This window comes from Rosa chinensis, chromosome 2, assembly GCF_002994745.2.
Source record: "Rosa chinensis cultivar Old Blush chromosome 2, RchiOBHm-V2, whole genome shotgun sequence".
Taxonomy (NCBI): Eukaryota; Viridiplantae; Streptophyta; class Magnoliopsida; order Rosales; family Rosaceae; genus Rosa; species Rosa chinensis.
Window position 1 is genome coordinate 15479285 of NC_037089.1, and position 27664 is coordinate 15506948.

The following is a 27664-nucleotide window of genomic DNA, read 5'->3' on the forward strand; positions in this document are numbered from 1 at the left end:
CTGGCACTTTACATGTCTCTCTTGATGTTGCTTTTCGTGAATCTGAGCCTTATTACTCAGGGGGAGCTTCTCAGTCTTCCCTTCAGGGGGAGAGAGGTTGTGAAGGGAATCCTCGTTCTATTATTGATTTTGATGTCTTTGAAGACTTGGAAAATTTGGAGGAACGATTTGAAGGTAGAAATTCGGAAACAGAAAATGCAGTTTCCGAACAGAGCATTGTGAATTCCGAAATAGAAAATGTGACTGCTGAACAGAGTGCAGTTGCCGAACAGAGCATTATGAATTCCGAAACAGAAAATGCGACTGCTGAACAAAGTGTGGTGAATTCTGAAACAAAAAATGCAACTGCTGAACAGAGCGTTGTGAATTCCGAGACAGAAGATACGACTTTTCTGGATAGTTTGAATCAAAATCAAGATGTATCTGAAGCTTACACACAAGATATTCCCCCTTCTGCATCACCAACTGAAGATCCATGTCAGAATTGTCCACCTCAGGTACCCCTAAACTTTAATGAGTCTTCTGGGTTAGAAAGTGTCGAACCTAGGAAATCACAAAGGGTTACCAAGGGAATTCCTAAGAAACAATATGAACTAGATATCAAAGCCAAAGCTACATACCCTATAGCTAATTTTATGTCTAACCATAGGATTTCTGGGTCACATGCACTTGTTGTTGATCAATTATCTACTGTATCTATTCCTAGTAACGTGCAGGATGCATTGACGGATCCAAAATGGACAAAGGCGATGAATGAAGAAATGGAAGCTCTTCAAAAGAATGCAACATGGGAGCTAGTACCTATGCCGGTTGGAAAGAAGACTGTAGGATGTCGTTGGGTATTTACTGTGAAGCTTAATGCAGATGGAACTATTAATAGATACAAGGCGAGGTTGGTTGCCAAATGATATACACAACGCTATGGGATTGATTATGAGGAGACTTTTGCACCTGTGGCAAAGATTAATACTGTTCGGATTCTAATCTCACTTGCAGCAAACAAAGATTGGCCCTTGCACCAGTTTGATGCGAAGAATGCGTTCCTTAATGGGAATTTGGAGGAAGAAGTGTACATGGATGTGCCCCCAGGTGTTAAGAATTACCCAAGTGACGTTGGCAAGGTGTGTAAATTGAAGAAGTCTTTGTATGGCCTGAAGCAGTCTCTAAGAGCTTGGTTTGGAAGATTTTCAAAGTCCATGAAAGCCTTTGGATACAGACAGAGCAATTCTGACCATACCTTGTTTATCAAACGCAAGAATGGTAAGATTATAGCTCTTATTGTGTATGTTGATGACATGATTGTTACAGGGGATGATCCGAAAGAGATGAATGAATTGCAAAAGTATCTGTCAAAGGAGTTTGAAATGAAGGATCTGGGACAACTGAAGTATTTTCTGGGTATTGAAGTTGCAAGGTCTAAGAAGGGGATTTTGCTTTCACAAAGGAAGTATGTACTTGATTTACTTGCTGAAACGGGGATGCTGGACTGCAGACCAATGGAGACACCCATTGAGATGAGTCACAGACTTGCTATTTATCCTGATCAAGTTCCAACTGATAAAGGGAGGTATCAATGTCTTGTAGGAAGGTTGATTTAGCTTTCACATACTAGACCTGATATTGCTTATGCTGTGAGTGTTGTTAGTCAATTTATGCATTGTCCTAGTGAAGAGCATATGGATGCAGTCTTTCGTATTTTGAGGTACTTAAAGATGGCTCCAGGTAAAGGGTTACTGTTTCAAAAAAAAGATGAATTGGAAGTTATTGGGTACATAGATGCAGATTGGGTTGGTGATAAAACTGACAGACGTTCTACATCTGGGTACTTCACTTTTGTTGGAGGGAACCTTGTCACTTGGCGTAGCAAAAAGCAGAAAGTTGTTGCCAGATCAAGTGCAGAAGCTGAGTTCCGAGGTATGGCACACGGAGTCTGTGAAATGTTGTGGATTCGTAATGTCTTGAAAGACCTGGGTTACAAGCTTAAAAAGCCTATGGATTTTCATTGTGATAATACAGCTACCATTGAGATTGCACATAATCCAGTTCAGCATGATAAAACAAAGCATGTGGAGGTTGACTGTCATTTTATTAAAGAAAATCTTGACAGAAAGGTTATTCGCTTTCCATTTGTAAACTCAGAGGAGCAATTAGCTGATGTTCTTACTAAAGGAGTGTCCAGGAAGGTATTTGACAGCTTAGTTGACAAGTTGGGCATGATAGAAGCTTTCGGGAGAGTAGAAAGATGATTTTTTTTTAAAAAAAGTTGAGGGTGGTAAGATCTGTTTAGTATTAGACCTAGAAGCAAGAAGGAGACTAAATCATGAAAAAGAAGAGTGAATGATTTTCCAAATGTGAATGGTTTTTCAATTCTGAATGGGTAAGATTTGTTTGGGTCATTTGGGATTGAAAAGTTATCTCCTGCAATTATGGTCTTCCAAGAAACTTAGAGCAACTCCAACAGTTTTCCTATATTTTATTTTTAAAAAAATATATTTTAGGGAAAAATGAGCCTTTTTTGCCCCAACAGATTCCTTATAACTATCCCCATTTTAGGGAATGTAAGGAAAGAGAAAACCAAATTCCCTAAATTTAGAGCAACTCTAACAGCTTCTCTATAATTTGTGTATAATAGGGAAACAAAAGTTAAAGCTTTAGCATATTTTTCTTCTCTAACTCCAACAAATTTCCTGTTTTACAGCAATCTCTAAAATCTCCATATTCTTCCTTAAAATTTTAGAGCTTGCCGTAAATATAGGGAATTTGATTTTCTTTTTCCTCACTTTCCCTAAAATAGGAATAGTTATAGAGAATCTGTTGTAGCAAAAGAGTCTCATTTTTCCCCAAAGTGGAAAAAATCAAAATATGGTGAAACTGTTGGAGTTGCTCTTATAGCAATCTGTAATATTTTAAAGAAGAAATATGGAGATTTTAGAGATTGGTGTAAAATAGGGAATCTATTGGAGTTGGAGAAGAAAAAGAGGCTAAAACTTTGACTTTTGCTTCCATATAATACAAAAATGGGTTATTATCACAAATGATACCTAAACTTATCCTCTATCTTATCGATGGTACCTGAACTTCAATTTCATCACAACCAGTACCTGAACTTTTCGATTTCATTTCAAATGGTACCTATCACTAACTTCCGTTAATGTTCCATTAAAAACTAACTTGTGCAAAACACATGACCTATATTCAAGAGTAGTTTGACGAAAATACCCATTTAAATGATTTTGATCAATTAATCTGTTAATAAAAAAAGAAGTTCAGTTAAAAATAGAATTAAAAATGTGTCTCTACCCACTGATGAAAATAAAATTTAAAAATGTTAAGGAAAACTGAAATTGGGAGAGAATTGAGTCGTGCTTTCCTTGATAATAGGGGCCTCTTTATATAGAGGATTACAAGACATAGAATCAGGGTTGTATAAGGAAAAATAATTGTACAATTAATCGGATATCTATGAATATCTCCGAGAATATCTCTAATTCTAAACTCTATTACAACTAGATCAAGTGACCTAGAGTTTTGGTCAGACACATATTCTAGGTTTACTTGAACACTCCCCCTTATGTCGCCCAAACATGGTGCTCCTCTCGTTGCCTCATTAAAAACATTGCCGAGTAACAAAAACCCTGTGAGACAAAAATAACCTCGGTCGAAGGGAAAAAGAGCACAACACACCCTTCACGTTTTGAGACCATACATGTAGACATCTCCCTCTGATGTCTGCATCTCCCCCTGATGACTACGCTCATGGGAGTTCGGATAATTTCCGCAAATGATGCTACCAACATGTTTCCTGAAAGTAGAATTTAGGTAATGACTTAGTGAGCAAGCCTGCCGCACTATCCTAAAATTGAACCTAGTGCACTTTGATCTTGAGGAGAGTTTGTTATTGCTGATTATCCTTGGTGTTGTCGCTTTTGATGTAGCCTTGCTTCATTTGTTCAAAACAAGCAGCATTATCCTAAATGCATGTAGGCTCATCTGTGGTAGACTTCAAACCACAATTTTTCGAACATGAGTAATTATGGTTCCAATCCATATACATTCACGAACCACTTCGTGAAGAGCAATGATCTCTGCATTGTTCGAAGATATAGTGATTAGGGTCTGTTCTGTAGACCTCCAAGATATCATGGTCTTAACCCATGGTGAACACTTAACCAGTTTGGGAATGACCTTTGTGTGGGTCAGAAAGATACCCAATATCAGCAAAACCTTCCAAAACGCTTATCGTTTTGGGATGGGGATAGTGGACACAGGCCAGTGTTGGTGACAATCCTAGTGTGTGATAGGTTCGAATCCATCGTCTCTCTGTAGGGATAGAGCAAGCCCATATCAATCATACATTTCAAGTATCTAAAGATATCTTTTACACCAATCTCTAATGGCATCGCGTTGGCGCAAAGCTATACCTTAGCTAACAAGTTCACTACAAATGAGATGTCCAGTCTTGTGCATTGAGCAAAGTATAATAATGCGCCTATTGTGCTCAGGTAAGGCACTTATGCCTCTAGCACATGTTCGTCATCATCCTTCAGACGGAGATGATCATTTTCAGGATCAAGACTACGGATGATCATGGGGGTGTTTGAAGGTTTACCCTTGTCAAAATTCCTAAACATCTATCAATACGATGCTCAAGTTTCAAACTGAGACATAATCGTGTTCTCCCAAAATATTTCATATCAAAATCGGATTTCAAGTGTTCAGCGGTTTTCCTTAACTCTTTAAGGGCTTCCAATGAAGATCATGTCCAACATGAACCGTGATAGAATCCAAAACTTGTTATGGAAACGAGCGGGCATATCCCTTCCCAATCAAGTAGTCACTTTAGTGAGCGTTTCAACCTTCTTGCAAATGCGTTCCGTGGTCTAGAGCCACTTGACTTGGGTAAATGAAGTCCACTATGAACATTTATGTATATTCCGTATCTAGATCCCCATAGAGATAGGTAGTGACTACATTCGTAAGTAGCATGATCAGTTATTCGGAAACTACCAAACTGACAGGGTAGTGGAGTGCAATGACATCCATTACGAGAGAATATGTCTCATCGTAGTCGATTACATGGCTTTTTTTAGAAGCGTTGCATCATAAGGCGAGATTACCATCTCTTTTTCTCAACACGTTTTCTAATGAAGACCCATTAGTCAATAGGTTTTATGTTAGGAGGTGTTGGCATCACTGGCTCAAAAACCTTCCTCTTCGTTAGAGAATCAAACTTAACCTGGATCGCCTTTTTCCATTTTGGCCAAATTTCTTTACGTTAGCATTCATTCATCAACGGAGCATGGTTTGATATCATCAGACTCAACAAACTCATGCGCAACGAAATGCGCAACTACATCATCAATTATGATGGAGTTTCTATCCCATGTCTCATGTACACTAATGTAATTTTCAAAGAGCTCTATATTCTTAGGATAGGTTCTGATGTTGAGGCATCCCCCAACGATAACCATAATCCGGAAGATTCTCATGAGATGGATTTTGAGTCTTGATGATCAAAGGACTGGAATGTGCCAAAGTATCCTTCGAACCCAAGGGCCTCCCACGCATCCTAGCTGGAGCCATGGCCTATAACGCCAGAGTACCACTCTCTATGGCGTTGGTGCCACGCCTATTTCCATGTACGGTGGCATTACGTCCTCTCTTAGGGATGTCCATCCTTGCAGGCATATTTGTAGCAGATATGTGTGGCTCGTCACTTTAGCAGGGATCGAGATGAGACATAGTGGGGACAGACCACGACAAATCCTATCGTTCCTGCTGAACATCTGTATTCTTATCTCCCCCTAATGACGAGAAGACTGGCTCATCAAAGTGACATCCGCAAATCTAACGGTAAAGAGATCACCTAGCAAGGACATTAAGTGGCGGACGATTGTTGGAGTCTCAAATCCAACGTAGTTGTCCATTCTTTTGTAAGGACCCATCATAGAGCGCTGTGGCGGCGCAATTGGCACATAAATGGCACACTCAAATATGCATAAGTACGATACTTGTACCCAGTCACTAGTTGTAACGTAGAGGTAGATTGAGTGGCGGTGGGTCGTAGACGAATTAGCATAGCTGCATGAGATATTGCATCACCCCAAGCGAATATAAGGAGATGGGTGCGCATTATCAATATCCGAACTACCGTCGTAGTCATTTCCACGAGACCGTTTGAGTGTGTTCATAGGATTATGATATCCAACATCAGTCCTAATGCAATAACCATCGAAAGTCTTCAATGTAAACTCTCTAGCATTGTCAAGTCCAATTGACTGAATATGATGATCTGGGGAGTGAGCCTGTTATCATATGATATGTGTTAAGAGTGTAGCATAAACAACATTTACAGGTGGACAATGACACAACATGTGACCAGCGTGTTTGCGTGTCAACCAACATCATGAGATATTTAAACGTCCGCGACTTGGTTGAACTAGTCCACAGAATCCTTACAGACTCTATGTAAGAACATAATGAGTATTTTTATATCTTTTGCATGGACGGTCTCAGTCCTAACTTCCTTAAGGAACATGCTTTGTAAAACGAGAGAGAGGCTTTATAAGCAACCAATGAGGATTTTGGTTGGGCATGAGCGTCTGAAACGTTATTTGAATCAAAGTTGGTGATCGCAGCATCACCTAGGGTGCCATCACCATGATGAACGCCATCCATGGCGTCATGGATAGGGACTGTGCTAGCCCTAGGCTGGTGCTAGACTGCAGCGGCGGTCACACTTAGTCCAAGAATTAACTTTTGATTCATGCTTCGTTTCGCTCGAGAGAAAGGATATCCATGTGAAGTCTTTAGTAGACACATCATCATATCATGACTAGGATGACCTATCTTGTTGTGTGAAAACCAATATGTGTCTAAATCCAAGAGATCTTCTCTCATAACTTTATTGGATTTAATAGCTCGAATAGTGACATAGAGTCTACTAGAGAGACACATAAACTTCTCTAAGATGCGCATTTGTTCGGAATCGTTAGAAATATTGCAAAAGGAACTCATTTTCGTTCTCTACATGCATGCGTTTTCGCATGGAATCTGTTGGCTATTCATAGGTGCGATTTACCTTAGGAGCGTAGAGAGTTTCTGTGACAGTAATTAATCAAGGTGCCATTTGGCAAGGGGGACTTGAGCTAGTTCATGTCCTTGAATTAATACTGATGGCCCAGCCATCGTAGTCACACAGTCATATGCTCATAATTAAAATGGAGTCATAAAAAGAACTCAAAATTTTATTCATAAGCTAACGGAGTACATCATTGTCTCTTAACCATTAGGAGAATCTAATCCAAATGCTAGCTAATGTAAAACAAAGGTAGTCGTTTGACTTCTTTCGGTAACTCCAAAATAAATATGAGTAGGTGAGTAGAGAGATTCGGTGGAACAAAGCTCGCTTAAGTACTACTTATCTCAAAACCTTCCTAGACATCATACTCATTTTGGATAAGCCTATGTGAAGAGAAACTAAACCAATGACATTTACTACAAAGTATATGGCAATTGCCTATTACATCTCTTGGAAAAATAAAGATTTAAACAGAATTGGCAATCTATTGATCCCAGCTAGATTTGTAGTCTTCAACCCTTCACTCTAGATCATCTTCTTGATCTTCTTGTTCTACATAGTGAGCTTCTCTTGCTTCACAATATGCTTTGTAGGCGGTGACAATTTCTTTATGAGCTCTACAAATATGTGCCCAATGACCGGATACTCCACATCGAGAACATACATCTCTTTGCTCAGTTTCTATTGATTGAGGTGCTTTGAAAGCGTCATTTAGATGGCTCTTAGTATTGGTGGCGCCACCAACATGGCCAGAGACGTTGCCTCCCTCTCCCTTTCCACGTTGACCTTTTTGGTTCCGTGTTTCCCTATTTTGGCAATTACCTTCCCAAGTAGAGCGAATATATTGACCAAAATGCCCAAAAGTATCCCTACGATTAGGGTTTCGCTCTTGGCGCCCTCTCGGCGCGACTATAATTAGATTCCGGAATGTGCTCTATTTCCACGGATCTCGAATTATAGTTCTTCATAAGGATGTTGTCATGCTTTTCGGTGACATTCATAGCTCCAATGAGCTCATAAAACCTTGTGATCCATCTTGCAGTAACATCGATTCGATAGTTCTTAGCAACCATCAATGTAGAGACGGGGAAGGTAGAGACAGCTTCTCCATCAACATCGCATATGTGATCTCTTTATCACATAATTCCATTAAAGATTATTGCGAAGTGCTTCCGAGATGTAGTCAAGAACTGACTTGAAATCACAGAAGTGGTGACTATGCCATCTCACTTCTAGGTCAGGAAGCAGGGAGTCACGGACGTTGCCAAATCTTTCTTCGAGTGAGACCCACAGCCTTCTGGGGTCTTCTTCATTCATACACTAGTACTGGAGCGAATCATCCATATAACGAGTCATTAGGATGATGGATTTCGCCTTATTTGCTTCTATGGCTTGAGCTTGCTCAACAGTTAGCATGTCCTGGCTAGGCTTGAGAATCATATTCAGGATTCCATCGGCCTTGAGATGCTGGCAAACATCACGAACCCACCTGTGATATCCAGAGCCAATTGTTCCCAACAGAGCAAAGTCCAATTTGTTTAGGTTACTCATCCTGAAAGAGACCAAGAAGAATGGTTAGTTTCGGAGCGAAAAAGCTACCACGAAAACATATAAAATTTCTGAGCGTAATCGGTTCCAAGAAATTCAATTCCAAGAGGTATTGGATTAGATAGAAATAATGATGTAAGTGGTCGGTCATAAATTCTCTACAAACTCTAAGTTTGGAGATCTCAACAAGCTCCAAGCTTGGAGTGAGCACGAACCCCCACAGTTCGGCTTAATTAGGTCTCCCCTATGATGAAAAAAGGGAGGTTAGAAGAAGGGAGTTTGCAAGTCCTTGAGAAAAAGAAAAGAAATTGAATAAAAACTCAAAAAAACGGGAACTTTAATAAAAAAAAATACCTTGAAATAGGTCGCCGGAAAATTTGGCCGAAAAAGTTGCCAGAAAGTGGTTGGAAAAGTCACCGGAAGTCATTGACCAGATAGTTGATGGAGTTGCTGACGTGGCAGAATCTGCTGAAGTGGCTGATGACGTGGCAGATTTGATGTCAGTGGGCTTGTGGCAGTGGGCTTTGACTCCTTCTGGGCTGTTGACCTTTGGGCTTTGACTTCTTCTAGCTTCTCCTTCCTCTTTTTTTTTTTCTTCTTCTTCTGCCAATTTAGGGGTGTAGACGCTCAGGTGGCCGATTTCGAGAAAAAAAATTTCGGTTCCAGGATTCTGGGATTGGGGCGCTACTGCTGGAAAATTTTCATAGCAATTGGAGGTCCAAAAGGTGGTGAACCAGTGGAGTATTTGCTGTGGGTGGTTTGGAGCTTCTGGTGGCCTTTTTGGTAGGTTTCCGGCCGGTTTTGTGGGGTGGCGCCGCCGGTTCTGGACTCCTGGGATGGTGGGCTTCAAGATGTGTGGCTGACCCGAAAGGGTTTCAAGGTTTTGTATTCGGATTTAAGGTTTTAGTTTCTTGAATCAGGGTTTGGCTATTTTTTTAGGGTTAGGACTATGTACTGATAACATGTTTAAGGAAAACTGAAATTGGGAGAAAATTGAATCGTGCTTTTATCGATAATAGGGGCCTCTTTATATATAGGATTACAGGACATAGAATCAGAGTTGTACAAGGAAAGATAATTGTACAATTAATCGGATATCTATGAATATCTCCGAGAATATCTCTAATTCTAAACCCTATTACAACTAGGACAAGTAACCTAGAGTTTGGGTCAGACACATCTTTTGGATTTACTTGAACAAAAAACAAGATCTCAACAAAAATTAATTTGTTTTATAAATAGAGACAAAACATTTCAAATAAAACTATAAATCATTTTTTTTTAACAAACTATAAAACATTTAAAACCAAAAACTTATCAAAACTTTCATAATTCTTTTTTTTCCTTGTCATTCATATTTTTAATTTAAATTGAAAGTTTTTTCTTTGGGCAAACTACTGTTTAGTCCCTAAAATATGCATCCATCCTTGTTTCAGTCCCTGCCTTTCTAATTTAATCCCAAAAGTCCCTAGACTCAAAATTTGAATGCCAACTGGTCCATTCCGTCCATTTCATCCTATTGCTTGATGAGGTGTCAGTTTTGTACTTGCCAGCTTAGCGCTTCGTAAGACACTAATTTTGTAAAGTGACGAAAATGCCCCTGCTTCAGTTTCTTCCAAAATTTCATCTGTCTTCTTTCTTATCTTTTTCTCCTTCTGTCTACATGAAGATGTATGTAGAACAGTAGCCCAGAATGAATTGAGCTAGATAATAATTTGCATAGGTGCCAAGATGATCTATAGAGAAAAATCAATGAAATTTTTTTTTTATAAGAGTGAGTTTTGGAATTGGGAATTAGGGAACGTACTTGAGCAAGCGGAGATCAGCAATGGTGCGTTTGATTTTGAGTACCGTAATCGACGATGGGCATGGTCAAGTAGACACACAAGAGGTCAGAGGAGAATATGAAGAAAACAGAGAAAGTAGCCACAACCTCCCAGTGCGTGAGGGGCAACCGCTCCGACTTGGGCTTCTTGCCGGTGGACCAATCAGTCACGCTCACTCTCACAACCACATGCCAGAGCTTTTCTCTTCTCTTCCTCCTCTTGATTTCCACCAACATCACCGCCGGCGTCGCTCTCAACAACGCCGTCTTCCTCCTCCTGATTTCCACCGACATTACTCTCTAGGCATGCTGGAGCTTTTCTCTTCTCTTCCTCCTCTGACTTCATTGGGTACTCATCTCTGATATATGAAATTGTCTAAATTTGGGTTAGAATTTAGTGCTTGGTTTATTGAATTTTTTGTTCTTGTTTCTGTTCTTATTCCCGATTTCTTTCTCTCCCATCCTCTCTCTCCTTTATGAACCTAATACCAAGAAATTTTATGAACCCAATGCGATTTGGGTTCACGAGGTGTGCCAAAAGAGAGAGAAGTCAGACACCCAGAAAGGTTTGGGTGTCCAAAGCAATTCTGGGTATTGCTTCGTCGGCGCGTGAGTCATTTTTCGGCTTCTCCAGACGATGTGGGAGCTGGGTTTGAGTTGCCAGAGACTAGTAGACACCGTGATGGTGGAGGTGAGGCACGGTGGTGCTGAGATATTCACTTGTGGTGGAGGAGAGAGAGAAATCTACATCTACTCTCCTCGAGTTCTCTCATGAGACTTCACCATTTTGGAGGAAATTTTGGAAAAAACTGAAGCAGGGGCATTTTCGTCACTTTACAAAATCAGTGTGGCAAGTACAAAACTAACACCTCATCAAGCAACTGGATGAAATGGACGGAATGAACCAGTTGGAATTCAAATTTTGAGTTCAGGGAATTTTTAGATTAAATTAGAAAGGTAGGGACTGAAACGAGGACAAAAACATACTTCAGGGACTAAACAATAGTTTGCCCTTTTTCTTTTGAGAGTCTCATTTTTTGTCGCCACAATATAAGTGAAAATAAGTGATATTACAAAAAAAGAAGGTAATTTTACAAATTTATCCTTGAAAAATGAGTCACATGTTTGACATATGTCAGTTTTTGATGGAACGTTAACGGAAGTTAGTGATAGGTACCATTTGAAATAAAATCGAAAAGTTCAGGTACTGGTTCTGATCAAAATTGAAGTTCATGTACCATCGATAAGATAGATGATAAGTTTAGGTACCACTTATGTTAATTACCTTACAAAAATTATATAGAACTTGTTGGAGTTGTGCTACAGCAAGAAAAATAGAGAAGAAGAAAGTGAACATGACTCAACCACGAAAGAGGAGAGATAAGAAGCAAGAGTTAAAATTATTTTTTTGTCATAAAATTTTGAAAAAATAGTAAAATAATATTTAAATTTGACATATTTATTGGAGTACAAATTTGTCAAAATAACAATTGTCACATCAGTCCTCAAATTCGAATTTGACACAATCATTTTGACAATGGAGATGCTCTAAGATGGTTTTTTTACTCAAAAATTACATGACATGATTTGTCAAATATGTGATGTGTGTAGGTGACATGGCACGACACAACACGACACTTAGGATTGAGTAACAAATCTTAAGTCTCATTGAGGTTACAAATCATTTTCCTTAACAAATTAAGTTAAAGGTCCATTATTTCATGTTTCGTAATGAACTTGCACGTCTAGGACAGCGAATTCATATTATTGAAGCTTATAATATAAAGTCAACTTAATTACAGACGTCACAACTTATTCCTAACATGTCGTCACTTAATCAAATATCCATTATAATTGGGAGCAGCAATATCGGAACTTATATAATTCGGTTGTTGTTAGTTTGCAGGGATCGATCCTTCCCAGAAATTCTCATGCATGCTAATATAATCAATTAAGCCAGCCAATTTCCTTTATGTTTATGGGGAACAGCGATGATTAGCTGCATTTCAAACATGTACGAGCCCCCAAAAGCGATTAGTATTTTGGATTAGACAATGATTCACACAAAAGTCCAACTTTTGGTTAGTTCATACCATTAATTAATCAATACCATGCATTATCACCTAAAACCTAAACGAATGTCCAAAACAGGCTTAATTGAGATGGCAAACTATTAGGTCAAGTCTATGTCCTCTTCTTGGGGAGTCTTCTTTTTTTAATTAATTTACACCTAAAACGTAAACTAATCTTTTCTCTGTACACTACTAGAATTTTGTCTATAGGACACCCTCCATTAAGGGTGTCCATTGTTTGTAAAGGGCACCAATTAATTGATTAGCCACCATGCAGCCACCAATTCAATGTCAGTCCCCTTTGCTGCCGTTTCCATTGAGACTTAGGACACCCATTCTAGGAATGGTGTCCTCTTTCTACTTTAGCAGTACTGGGTCCCGCACTGCCTACTCTGACCAACCTGATTACTGATGATTGGTCATTGCCACCAATCATTTGGTGTGAAATGAACCCAAGCAAAAGAAAAAAAATTTTGAAAAATGAAAATGCCAATTATCTCACCCCAAAATTTTATCCTCTTTTATCATTCAACTACCAGTATTACACCAATAAATAAATCATTTAACCTCATAAAAATTGATAGTAAATATTTTTATTGCATCAGTGAGAAATTACATAGCCTGCTTTATCATATTTACAAACTTAAAAAAATAGAACACCATGTCTATACATAATTTACGGCCCCTCCCACCAAGGTTTGATCGGTATCACAATGTTTGCCTTTATGATTTCTAGTACCTGCCAAAGAGTAAGTGCAATGAATACATAGGGTTGATGTATCCTAGTCAAATTCTTATTGTTAATCATTAACCAACCAAATGAAAATAGAACACCATGATCAGTAAAGTTATCATTTTTGATCCCAGGCCAAAGGAATCAATACTCCATCTAACTGCATCTGAGAAAAACCTACAAATAGAACAATCAAGTAGAAGATCAAAACAACACCAAATATGTGATTGACTTCTACGCATCAATCACTCAATTATTTGAAGCATATATTGACACAGTTACATTTGCAATGTATTTAGTTGATGTGCTGCATATATAACATGGACATGAAGAGCTTGGGTTTCATAATTGTGCTATTATGGCTCATTTTGGCATCAAAAGAAATAAAGAAACAAATATAAGTTGATGTGAAGTATCACAGTATTATCAATGAGAAGCCATATAATTAGTTTATGAATTTTAACTAGTGGGAGTCCCGAGTTATTAATTATAGGCAAAAATTCACATAGAAACATGATACCAAGCACTGTCTAGCTAAACATAGAGCATAATGGAGCAAGAAGAATTTATGGGTATCAATTCGAAGGACAGAAGTGAGCTTAGAATGAACCAGAATATATAGAGCACAAGTGGTGATGCTCACAGAAGCAAAAGAAATTAGGATACAATTGATGATGATAACCCAAATTTACTTGTAGGAATACCTGAAAATCAAAAACAACAGTAAGCACAAGAATATAGTAAAGAATAAATAACATAAAATAGTTGAATATATAAATGATGTCTACAAATGTATTCATATACAATTATACATCATCACTCTTTTGCAAAAATCTAAAGTTATACAGATATGTAAATTCAACTTACTGCACCACCTAGTCCAGAAATAGAAACCTAAAGCAACTTACAAGCCTAAACCTACCGGAAGTAAATATATCTAGTCACAAATTTGATGTTTATTTCAATGTATCTAGTCGATCAAGATTTTTTTTTTTTGCATGATATTGTTGCCTCAATATCTTGAGTAGGTTAATTCGTAGAACATTTTATAAAAAAAGGACAGATAACTTGATTAGCTGACAGAGAAAGAGAGATGCATATTAGAGAGTATAAAGATCAATGAGAGGAATAGGAATTGGAATGAACTTGTCTTCATAACAGCCAAACGCTCTTTTTATCGCACAAGACCTCTTGCTTGATTATGTGTTTTTTCAACTTCTCAGACAAGTTTTAAATGCAGCTGAAAACATATGAAAATTTTACTTCATTCACTAGGTATATTTACGATTACAATCTACAATGGTGATTGTTAGGCATAAGCAAACAAAGAAACAGTCAACAGCCATCAAATGGCATGGAGACAACTTATTACGTACCTAATAACAAGAATGGGTTTAGGGATAGTACCACACAAAATGTATTCATGTTACAAGAAAAACTTAAATACAAGATTGTTTCGTCACTTATGGGATCTATGTACACCACAGAACCCAAGCACAAAGAAATTCTGTATTTTATAACAGCCAACACACCTTACGAAAAATAATGAGAGCTTGCACCAACCAAGGAACTGATTCAAAGTCTCCACAGCTGCATCACCACAATCTTCCTCAATCACCATACACCTGCAGCTTCAAAGATGTACAGCTAGAATCTTAAAGACAAGGATTTATTCATTAAACTGGTTACTGAACAAATTCTTTCTTAAAAATAGCATATGTGTTGATAGTACATATGGATAGACCTTGTTATGAGCCAATTAATCGAACTCATTGGGAACAGGGGCAACCCTCCACTGGGAGCATGACCTAGACTCCACCTTCTCAACAATGACTGAACACTTGAGCATTTGAAATAGCTCAAGTTCGACTAGCATTTGAAATAGCTCAACAACTAAACACTAAGCTATTAAATTAAAAAACTTTACCATGAGAAACATCAAATCTGAATTCATTGCAATTTTATTACAAATTAAATTGGCTTAGAACAAGGCTTTGCATAGGTCAACTAAAATAAGATTCTACAATTATGCTCATCCATATTCCAATACATATAACTCTATAACCCATTATTAATTCAGAAATCCTACTGCAGCAAAACAGAGACTAAAGTAAGTGTTGGATTCAAAGCACATGCTTCTAGCAAGGGAAAAAAAAAAAACTTAATTGCACCTTGTTCTACATGAAAATTATTATTTCTGGGATTTTATTTTTTATCAAGAGAACATTTTCAGATTCACCCAAATGAACATGAAAGACCCTAAAACACCCATAAAACCCAACAGCCATGATCCCGTACTGAAATCCAAGTTTCCACCAGCCAGAAAGAAACAACCCTAAAATCCAAAACATATTTTACCTACAACAAGATTCAGAGTAAAAAAAGGTGGAACCTTTTGCAGAACACGATCGACAGCTGTTGAAGTCAGCAAACCATTGGTGACGGCGCGTTGGCTAATTTCCCGTCCTATGGCCATGTGGGTTTTGTAGATCGGCTCACCCTAGATTCATTAGTATCGGTCGTGTCGCAGGTCACCGGAGTTAAAGAAATGGCAATGAAGAAGAAAGAGAGAGCAAGAGAGTTTGAGTTTTTTCATTGTTTGTTTATCTGCTGAGAGAGTCTCCCTGAGAAAGAGAGAGAGAGAGAGAGAGAGAGAGAGAGAGAGAGAGAGAGTGTTTGAGAATTTGTTGCAATTGGTATATTTAATTCTCTATGGGCAAAAAAATAATAATACTAAATAAGGGGGGATAGAAAGTGATCAGCTATATTATTATTTTATTATTTAGTTTATTAATAAACATATTAACCACTGATCATCAGTGACAAATCCAATTTTTTGCCACCAACATATGCTATCAGTGGATCACAAAAGTTAGAAGAACCGTTTGCTTATCAGTGGCCATCTATCGGTGCCCTTTGGCCACATTTCTAGTAGTGGTACTGGGAAGTTTGAAGTTAATCTTGTATAGTATTTTGCTAATGGAGTTGCGGGCAACTATATATAGTACTGGTTTTTCGTTCTCTTGGACATATAAGCTGAACCAGATTTGAGTCTGAATTAGAGTTTCGACTTTCAGGTTTCTTTCCTCATATTGTTTCCAAAGTTACCTTGCATTAAAGCTTTTCAATTTTCTAATAGAATTAGTTGTTATTGATTTCTTGTGATTTGTAATCAAATCAATCAAGAATGGCTGCACATGCGGTGCTTAAGGTTACCGAGGATGATCTCGGGAAGTTGATCAAGAGCGTGGACAGACTGATCAGGCACAAGCATCATTTCACTCAGGAGCTCAATACCATAAAATCCAGGCTCGACGAATTACAACCGGTGGTCAAAAATATAAAGCTAACGATAGAAAGCTTCAAATTCCGTCTTTCAATCAAGGAAGTAGAAGACTTCCAAAAGAAACTCAAGGATCACATGCAGCTTTGCGAAAACTTCTCCGGGGAATCTAACTCGCTCAAAGATTCTAGGTACACCAAACAACTTGACGAATTGGATAAATCTATCAAGGAGCAGCTTCAAATACTGACGGGCCAGAAACCCAACTCGCATGAGGGAACTGGTGCCGTGGCAGCAGTTTTGGAAGGTGTAAAAGGCCGAGTCGAGACACTGATACACACCAATGGACCTGAGGAAACTGGTGTCAAGGCACGGCTCAAAAATCTATGTGGCCACGTCCTCGAGCCACTGATACACACCAATCGACCAGAGGAGCATAGTGCCAAGGCACTTTTCGAACACCTGTATGGCTGTGTCCAGACACTGAAAAACAACAAAGTTAATTTCAAAAAGGAGCTCGGAAACACCAAATCCAGGCTCGATGAATTAAAGCCACTACAGGTCAAATATATAGAAGTCATAGAAGATTGTAACGAGAGTTTACATTTCTCGATCAAGGAAGTAGAAGATTATAAAAAGGAACTCTCCAAGGCCATAAAGCATTGTGAAGACTTCTCCAGAGAAGATAATTCTCTATACCCATCTGTCTTAGGCGACAAACTCCCCCAACTGAATCGTGACCTCAAGAAACAGTTTGACAATCTCACGGCCAAGAAGCGCAAAGGCAGAACTCCATCTCTTCGTTTTTGGTAAATATTCTTTTTGAGAGAAACTGGTTTGGCGAGTTTTTTGCTCCTGTTGATCCTTGCTGTGGCCACTTCTCTTGTGCTTTCGTTCGTCTTGTTTCTTCTACAATGCATTTAGCTAATTCATTGTTTGTTGACTAGGGATGTCTCCCTAGATCGTTTCATGTTGATCTTGGTTTGGCTGAGCCGCTTGTGGCCATATAATTAATATGTTGTATTTCCAGTTTTGGTTTTTAATAAATATGGGCTCGGATTGTTATTCATATATGCGTTTCCCAGGTACCCTAGCTATAATGTTAATAATAAATACTCTTCACAGCCATTAGGGTCTTCAGTGAGACTACCTAATCAAAAGACAGACGAGGGTTTTAGGGTTGACTTATCTTTATGATGTTAGAAAATTAGTTAAGAAATTGGTATATTGTAAATCAGTATAAGAAACCACTGTAATTCAAATCAAATACAATAAAGTGTTGAAGGAAATCAGCTTTGTGTGCCTAATCAAACTAGAAGTAGTTCTATGATTGTAATAGGAGAGAATGTTCTAGAATTCCTAGTCCTATTCGGAATAGTTTTCCTAGTATCATTAGAACATGTACTTTGTAATCCTTATATATAGGGCTCCCATTCTCAATAATGAAAATACACAATTCTATCATAAATCTCTCTCAATTTCTCTCATTCTTAAACACGTTATCAGCACGAGTTCTAAGCACAAAAACCAAAAATCCAAAAACCGAAATTCTCTTCAATATCATCTTTTCCACCGTTGCACCTAGCCCGAGCTAGCCTGGCCGCTGCTGCCCACTTGCGAGTCCCTGTGACCCTTACGCACCCGTGCTGCCTACTACCCCTGTAGCATCGCCGCACGCCTGCTGTCCCTGCAGCACAGCAGGACGCTCGTTCCTGTGCAGATCAGCCTGCTTGCAAGCCCCAAAACGTCTTGATTGGGACCTCAGATCAAAATTCTTTCTTCATCAAAGTTGTTCGCCTCTGTCTCTTCTTCTGACCTCTAAATTTCAGCCCTATTGGAGTCATTTTGAGACATGTACATCAATCGAAGTGAGAGCTGTTCAGAAGCAAATCTGCTCCGAATTTCAACAAGTATTTACATTAAAGTTCCCGCTTTCGAAATTTACTTTTCGTCTTCTTTTACCTCGGGGACGTGCAACCTCCCTTCTTCTACATCCCACCTTTCTTATAACGTGGGTTCGATTTCGGTCTAATCCAAATATTCTTGAAAATCGATTTCTTGGTAGCATTAAGGCTCAAAAATCTTATATTAGTTTTCGTGCAAGAATTGACTTCGAAACTAAATACGTTCTTGCTTTCCTTTCCAGGATGTCAGACTTCAACGAGCTCGATTTTACTCTATTGGATTCTACGGGCATGGGATATTTTCATGTGGGCTCATAATGTTGAGCTCTACATAATTGCCCTTTATTTTTTGCCTCTAATCCAGGAATCATGTTTTAAAGGAACCACTCAAGGCTCTCAAACTGAGATAGATAATTCCAAGGCATTTACCCTGATGAAGCGCCACATGGAGATGACCCTCTAGTTTGAGTACATGAATAAGGATACTGTTCAAAACCTTTGGGTTGCGCCTCGTAAACATTTTAGTAACGTTCACGATTTTCCGAACTTAGTAGCACGATGGAATAATTTCCGCTTCTCTAAACTTTGAAAGAGTTATGAAATATGTTCGGAAGCTCTCCGCATCAGATCATTGATGCATGATTGTGGAAAATCACAAAAGAACAAATTGATTGAGAAAACCCTAACATGACCATAGGAGTCATGACGTTGAGGGTATAAGGTTGGACACCATGGTACCACTTATGGCCATGGTAGCACTATTCCAATGCCATTGGTCCTAGAGACCATATGTATTGCGTCAATACATCTCAATCAAGAGAGCATCCTCTTCATGGTGTTTTAAGGAGTACCTTATCAATGGTGATCAAGATATCAAGCTATAGAAGACTTTAAATCTAGCGATAGAGAAAATACAGCAGATTTTATTAGTATAGTTGTTTACTTTTCCAAGAATTATGTAATGGCAATTATGCCTTAATCAATAAAATGACTTATTGGATTAACTCTTTCTCACCAGGCTCATCTAATTAAGTATGATGTCTAGGAAAGTAGCTTGAGATTAGTGGTAATTAAGTGAGCCTCGCTCCATCGACATCTCTTCCTACTTACCTGGTCATATTTAATTAGAGTTACCCAACGGATTGAGTGACTACAATTCGTCTAAAGTTTGATTTTTATTGGATTAGATTTTGGTCACGAAACTTTGATGTGATCATTGGCTATTATTAATAAAGTGTCGATTTATTTTATCTCATGTCTTGGACATATTTATCGAACTTTATTGCTTCAAAGATATAAGAGCCAATGGTTTTCATGTGGAAACACATTGTGAGAATGGACAAGAGTTCATTTGCATTACCTCTAATGACTACAGACATAAATGAGTCTTAGAGAAACTTATGTGTCGATCTAGTGGGTTGTATGCAACCACTATTCGAAGAATTGAATCCAATCATGTTATGAGAGATGATTTATGGGATTCCAACACATATAGGCTTTGGCATGACCGTTTGGGACATCCAGGTCGTGATATGATGATCCGTATCTTAAAGACTTCACACAGACATCCATTTTTCAGAACGAAAAGAAGTAAAAATTGGATTTTGGACCCCGAAGGAGCCCCTGCACCTCACGGTGTTATTCCCCCACAAAACCAGCCTTCACAGGCTGACGCCGCCATCCCCCTGCGGCCTAAGGGTGGCTTTGACGCCACCAATGCTCTTTTATCTCCAAATTCTACTTCTAAAGTCAAGTGTGACTTCATAGTTCAACCAAAATCCTCATTGGTTGTTTCTAAAGCCCATCATTCATTCTGCAAAGCCTACTCTTTAGCAAAATTAGGATCGAGACCATCCTATGCGAAGGATACTAAGGAAATAATTCCATTCTTACATAGAATCCAAGGGATTCTGTGGATCGATTTAACCAACTTGCGGACTGCTTAGATATTTTATGGTGTTGGTTGATGTGCGGGCACTGTAACGTTTCGTATCTTAATTTACCTATTTACTAGTCATCTGGACAATAAACGACAACTATTTTCACTTTTTACTTTATTTCGATACTTTTAGTGGCCCTAAAAGTTGACTTTTTTTTCGGGTCAAAATTTGAGAAAATTTTCCTCATAAAAGTTGTAGAGGACATTAAACCGAGTCTGCGCATATATGGTACGCTTAAATCGGAGTTCGTATGCAAAAATTATGGCCAAAATATTAAAATTACTGTTCATAGTAACTTTCTATATAGAGAAAGTACTGTGGTAAGTTTTCATATTTTTCCAGAAACTTACCGAGCTCTCTCTCTTTCTCCTCTCCACTCCCCATCGCGTTTTCTGGGGTCTTCTTTGTCCGGCCATATCTTCCTCCACAGGATTCCAATCGACTTGATTCCAAAAGCAATTTTTCTCATTTTGACGTCATCTACAACTTCTCAGAAGACATCGGGGTGAAAAACAAACTGAGGAGGGCGCTGCAAGGCCGAGAAGCCGTACAGCTCGAGTTGGAAATCGCCTCCCTTCACTCGCTGATATCTCCCACGTCTGGTGTCCAATCGACATGATTCCAGTTGGGCTAGGATCGCCTCCCCCTCCTCTACACATTGGTACTCGTGGGTCTCGGCGATTTGACCGGAAAACCATGAATTCCGGCAATTATAGTACTGTAGCAGTTGGAGTTTTTTCGGCAAATCTCCCAATTCCGGCCATCTCCGGCTCCAAACCAAGTCCAATAGGGGCGCCTCGAGCCAGTGATCATTTTCCCCTCAAGCTGCTAGCTGCAATTCACAGCGAGGAAGGAGAATCAAAGAGATGTTCAAATCGAGGGTTTTGAATTTTCTGGAAATTTTTCACCGGTCGAATTGGAGCTCTTCAAGGTAAAATTTGAACTTGTTGTAGTTGAGAAAAATGTTGGGTTTGTTGAATAGGTAGTGCTGCCAAATTTTGGTGGCCATTGGAGCTGGTGGCGGTGGTGACGGCGTGTAGGGCAGTTTTTAATTTTCAATTTTTTAGCTTATTAAATCCTATAATTGTTGTAGAGGTTGAATATGTGAATTTGGTGAAGATTGGAGAAGTTTTGAATCAATTTTTAGTTTCCGAAGATTTAGGATTTCAATTTTCGATTTACGAGAATCCGACCGTCGGATTTCTCTCGAATCTGCCCTAGAACTTGTAAATTAATGAAATGGTGTTAGTGGTAAAGTTTGGGTTGAATCGGAGAAGGAAATGGAGATGTTGACTTAAGAGGATTGATTTTAGAATCGTATCTAATTATCGAATTATTATTCACGGAATATAATTATGTACAGGGCGACGTACCGAGCTATTGCTTGATGATGGAATTCATATGCATGATCTCCTAAATAATACTGTGAGTGGACTTTTGTTTTTAACAATTGATGCATGCGATTATTTTTCTGAAATAATGATTTACTTATTTGTTTATCATTTTATCATTTTGCCATAATTTGGTTTTGGAAAATTTATTTTGAGATATCTTATGGATTTGCTTGCATTGTTGATTTATGAAGATTATGATTTATCTCGATTATCATTTTGGTTTATGATTCATATTGATATTCGATGAATTTTTTTTCCGAGGTGGTTTTCGGAATTAAATATATTTCTATTTGTCGATTTGAGATTTCTGAAGGATTTTCAAAATGGGATTTCGTTGGAGATATATTTTTTCTTATTTGTTTATCGACCTTTGGTTTTGGCATTGGGAATGCCTTAGTGATAATTTTGGATTTATGATTTGACCTTCGGAGATTTATTTTGATTTATCTCGGTTGTGTTTTTGAGGATATTTGGCGTGCGGGGTCACGTCATTAGAATATATTTATTTTCTCGTGAGAAATGTGGGGAAGCCTTATGGATTTACTGGTTTTCGATTATTTTCCTCACCATACTCGGGTCGTTCGGTTAATGTCTCCTCCTCACTTACTTTGTGTTTGTGAGTGGTAGTCGAGGATTCTCCTCCTCACGTGAGTGGTAGTCGAGGTTATTAGTTCTCCTCCTCACACAATCTATGTGCGAGTGGCATTCGAGGATAGAGCCTAAGGAGCTCCTTTACCCGTATGGTGATAATTTCTTCTTCCCCATATCCTACAGTTACTTGACTAGCTAGTGGGGCTAGTTCGATTTCTCTTAACCAGTGGACCTATTACGTTTTTATGAGATTTTGAGTTTAAAGGAATACGTTTTATAATCGTTGCATGCATCGAAGTTTTATAAGTTTAAATACGTGGGAAAGTATTTAAATTTGCTTCATTTAAATTATCTTGATTATTTATTTTTGTCTACTCACACTAACGTGTTTTTCAATACTTTTCCCCTGGGCCCTTCGGTTTCAAATGCCCAATTTGCAGGCTAGATTAGTTGAGGTCGGGCATACATGGAGTTAAGGCGTAATTGTCACTGCTTCCGCATTGTCAGATTTTTTGATCATTTACCCTCTTTACTTTTTTATTCTATTACACATTTTGTTTTAGAATTGCTCCAATAACTGTGAAATTAATGTTATTAAGTTGGGAATTGTGTAATGTGAATTGGAGAATGTGGTGATTTGGGGAGCAGGGTGGCTCCAGGAGAATAAGGATGGATGGTTTAGAAGTGTAAATGTTTTTCTACAGGTTTTGGGTAGTCCATTTTTAGGACAAGTTCTGCCAAATTTTTGATAGACTTTCTTCTAAGGTGGGCCCCACAGGGCCACTTCGGATTTCAGGGTGAAATTCGGGGCGGATCCTGTCAAGCACACTGGTCATGTGTCGCGCTATCATCCACGCGTCATGCTGCTTATGATAAACTCCTAGCCTAGATCATATGGCTACTGGTTCACTACCCGGATCATCCCATTAAGTCCATTCGACTTCATAATGCTAGAGAGTTTACATCGAAAATTTTCGATGACTATTGCATATCATTGGGGATTGATATTAGGCATCATATTCCCATGTACACAACCCAATGGTCTCGCGGAAAAGCCACCATTAAATGACTACGATGGTAGCCCAGACATTTGGTAATGCGCACCAATATTTCCGCTTGGCGTTATACAATATCGCATGCAGCCATGCAAATTCGTCTACGACCCATAGCCACTCAACCTTTATTTGCATTACAGCTAGTGACTGGGTGCGAGTCTAATATCCCGTACTTATGCATATTTGAGTGTGCGGTTTATGTGCCATTTGCGCCGCCATAGAGCACCAAAATGGGTCCTCAACGACGATTAGGCATTTATGTTGGATATGATTTTCCAACTATTGTTCGCTATTTAGAACCCCCTTGACAGGCAATCTCTTTACCGCTAGATTTGCGGATTGTCACTTTGATGAGACAGTCTTCCCGTCATTAGGGGGAGATAAGAACATAAATGTTCAACATGAACGATAAGAATTGTCGTGGTTTGTCCCCACTTTGTCTCATCTTGATCCCTGAACCGCACAGTCCGAAATTGAAGTGCGGAGAATTCTCGATCTTTAGAACGTAGCAGAATCGATGCCTGATGCGTTTTCTGATATAGCTAAAGTGACAAGATCACATATACCTACTGTAAATGTGCCTGCAAGGATTGATGTCCCTAGAATTAGAGGATAGGATGCCATCTCAAGAGTACCTGAGAATGGCGCCAACGTCCCCTCCCTTGGTGACATTGTGGCTAGGCCCACTGCTCCTGCCAAGAAGAGCAGGAAGCCCATAGGTTCGATGGATTCTCGCCCAAGAAAGAAAGCAAGTTTGGTACAAAATAATCCATTAATCATCAACGTAAATAATCCATCTCATGAGAATATTCCGGATTATGGTTATATCCAAGAGACATCATTGAGGGACGCTCTAATGTCAGAACCAATCGACATGAAATGATGGATAGAAATTCTATGGCTATTGATGATGCATTTGCATATCATGTTGCAAAAGGAATTATAGAATATGATGATATTGAACCTCGCTCTATCGAAGAATGTCAACGAAGAGCTGATTGGCCTAAATGGAAAGATGCGATCCAGGTAGAATTGGATTCACTAGCAAAGAGACAGGTATTTGGGCCTATAACATAGACACCCCCAGATGTAAAACCTGTTGGCTATAAATGGGTCTTTATTAGAAAGCGTAATGAGAAAAAAGAGGTGGTTAGATATAAAACCCGCCTTGTGGCGCAAGGTTTCTCTCAACGCCCTAGAATCGACTACAAGGAGATATATTCTCCCGTAATGGACGTTATAACGTTCCGCTACCTTACTAGTTTGGTAGTTTCTGAAAAATTTGACATATAGCTTAGGGATGTGGTTACAACATATCTCTATGGGGATCTAGATTCAGAGATATATATATATGAAGGTTCCAGATGGACTTCAATTACCCACGTCAAGTGGCTCTAAACCAAGGAGCGCGTTTTCAATAAGATTAAAATGCTCACTATATGGATTAAAACAATCCGAACAGATGTGGTATAACCGTCTAAGTGACTACTTGATTGGGAAGAGATATATTAATAATGAAATATGCCCATGCGTGTTTATTAAAAAGAACAAGTTCTGGATTTGCAATCGTAGCATTTTTTGTCGATGATATGAACCCAATTGGACCTCTAGATGAGCTAAAGGAAACTACTAAATATTTGAAATCCGAATTTGAGATGAAAGATCTTGGGAAAACATGGTTTTGTCTCGGTTTAGAACTCGAGCACCGTAGTGATGGGATTTTGATCCATCAGTCTGCATATACTCAGAAAATTCTAAGGCGCTTTAATGAAGATACAGCCTGAGAGTACTCCCATGATTGGTCGTAGTCTTGAGCTCGGAAAAGATCTGTTTCGTCCAAAGGATGATGACGAAGAATTACTAGAGGCCAAAGTGTCCTATTTAAGTGCAATAGGCGTATTATTGTACTTAGCTCAATGCACAAGACATGACATCTCATTCGCAATGAACTTGTTAGCTCGACATAGCTCTGCGCCAACACGCCGCCATTGGATTGGTGTAAAAATAATTTTTCGATACCTAAGAGGTACGATCAATATGGGCCTATTTTATTCTTATAGAGAGAAAAGGAATGACGGAGATTTAGGATTGGACCCCAAGAGGCAAAACGCCGCCGTCCAAACGAAAATGATGTTTTGATGGGTTTTGCTGATGCATGGTACCTCTCTAACCCTGAAAATGTCAATCCCAAACTGGTTATGTCTTTACCATGGGAAGCACTGTGATATCTTGGAGGTCTACAAAACATACCCTTGTTACTACTTCCTCAAATCACGCAGAGATTATTGCTCTACATGAAGCTGTGCGTGAATGCATATGGCTAAGGTCTGTAATTAGACATATTCGAGGGAGTTGCGGTTTGAAGTCTACCAAGGATGAACCTATATGCATTTATGAGGATAATGCAGCTTGAATTGAGCAAATGAAGTTAGGTTTCATCAAGGGCCATAACACCAAACATATATCGCCTAAGTTCTTTTATAATCAGCAACAACAATCACTTCTAAAGATTGAAGCGAATCAAATCCGATTAGAGGATAATGTAGCGGACTTATTCACTAAGTCGTTACCTAAATTCACCTTCGAGAAACGTGTGAAGAGCATCGGATTGAGAAATTTTTCCGAACTCCCAAGATTATAGCAATCAGGGGGAGTTATGATGTTTACATGTTCGTTCTCGAAGAGTGAAGGACATGTTGTACTCTTTTTCTCCTCCTCGAGTTTGTTTTTGTCCCACAGGGTTTTTCACTCGAGCTAGATTTTTAACGAGGCAACAGATGAAGCGTCACCACAAAATTTGAGCGGCACAAGGGGGAGTGTTGAAGGAAATCAGCTTTGTGTGCCTAATCAAACTAGGAGTAGTTCCATGCAGGGGCGGAAGAATGTAGAAGGCTATATGGGCTCAAGCCCAGACAAGATTTTGGGCTAAAAACCCTTAGGTATATATATATCTTTACCTTAAGCCCATACCAGGCCAAAGAAAAAAATTATCCATCAAAGTCGCGTGTTTTCCCAGTCTCCCACAGCAGCTCACAGCCTCAGTGCCTCACACAGTCACACTACTCAAACTCAGTAAGCAATCCACACCCAAATTCCCTTCTTGTGGAAAATCTTATTTTCCAGTAGCCTCAGTCTGCGATATCCATCAAGCTTGTTTTGTTTTCTGATTTGCTCCAAACAGGAGGTATTTCTCTTCTTTTCTGCTAAATTTCTTGATTGGTTTAATGGGTTTGTTGATTGAAATAGTGTTCCTGATCAATTCTCTCTTGATTGGTGTAATGGATTTAATGGATTTGTTGTTGATTTCTTTTCTTTTCTGATCAATTCTGTTTACCATAAGAAAAATTTAGGAGCCAAAGTCTGATTCTTGAAATCCAATGTTTATGTTTGATACAGCAAGGCTTTAGGTGTTGTTAGTCTAATGTCTCCCAAATTTTGACAAAAATGCTATACAAGGCCATTTCTTGTACCATATTTGCTTCTCCCGTTTAAGATTCTCGATAGTCTTAACCGTGCAAGCACTCAACTGAAACCAATAAACTGGTTCCATTTTCAGTTATGCAAATTTATTCAAGTGTGATTTCAATTTACTATGATTAATCATAATCCAAAATTTTGTACTGTGTGGCTGTGTGGATCATTAACTGAATGTTCATACACGCACACACACACACATATAAAAGAAGTTCATTCAACAATATAAAGCTACAATTGGTGCTGATTTTGTCACAAAGGAACCTCATATTGATGACAAATTGGTGACTTTGCAAGTGAATAATTAAACCATTTACTAGAATATGTATTCTCTATATATACACCTGAAACATCAATTAATCTTAGTTCTGTTTGCCACATCTGTGCTATTGTATTTGACAGATTTGGGACACAGCAGGACAAGAAAGGTTTCAAAGTCTCAAGGGCAGCATTTTATGTGGAGCAGATTGTTGTGTTGTTGTCTATGATGTGAATGTTCTAAGATCATTTGAAACACTTCAGAACTGGCATGAAGAGTTTCTCAAACAGGTCTGTTAAATTTTTCCTCTTCTGCGGTTCTGCACTATCTAGCTTGTAAGGTTATCCTGATTATCTGAAGTTCTAATTATCGACATTATTTCACCATCGGTTAGGTAGGTCCAGCTGACACTGAGGCATTTCCATTTATACTACTCGGTAACAAAATTGCTATAGATGGCGGAAACAGCAGAGCGGCATGGACATACATAAAATATAGAGGCTGA

At 38.7% G+C, this 27664-nt stretch overlaps 1 long non-coding RNA gene and 1 pseudogene across 2 annotated transcripts; one reads left to right on the plus strand and one right to left on the minus strand.

Moving 5' to 3' along the window:
- Positions 1-13031: 13031 nt before the first annotated feature.
- Positions 13032-15951, minus strand: LOC112185563. Of its 2 annotated transcripts, none has more exons than XR_005807032.1 (3): positions 15652-15951; positions 14792-14884; positions 13032-13436 (listed from the first exon to the last, which is right to left on the minus strand). It is a non-coding gene; the product is annotated as an uncharacterized LOC112185563 (long non-coding RNA). The 2 variants fall into 2 exon arrangements; XR_005807031.1 differs by lacking the exon at positions 13032-13436 and adding an exon at positions 13443-13963 and having other exon boundaries at positions 15652-15949.
- An 11152-nt stretch (positions 15952-27103) lies between these two features.
- On the plus strand, positions 27104-27664 carry LOC112183780 (annotated as a pseudogene).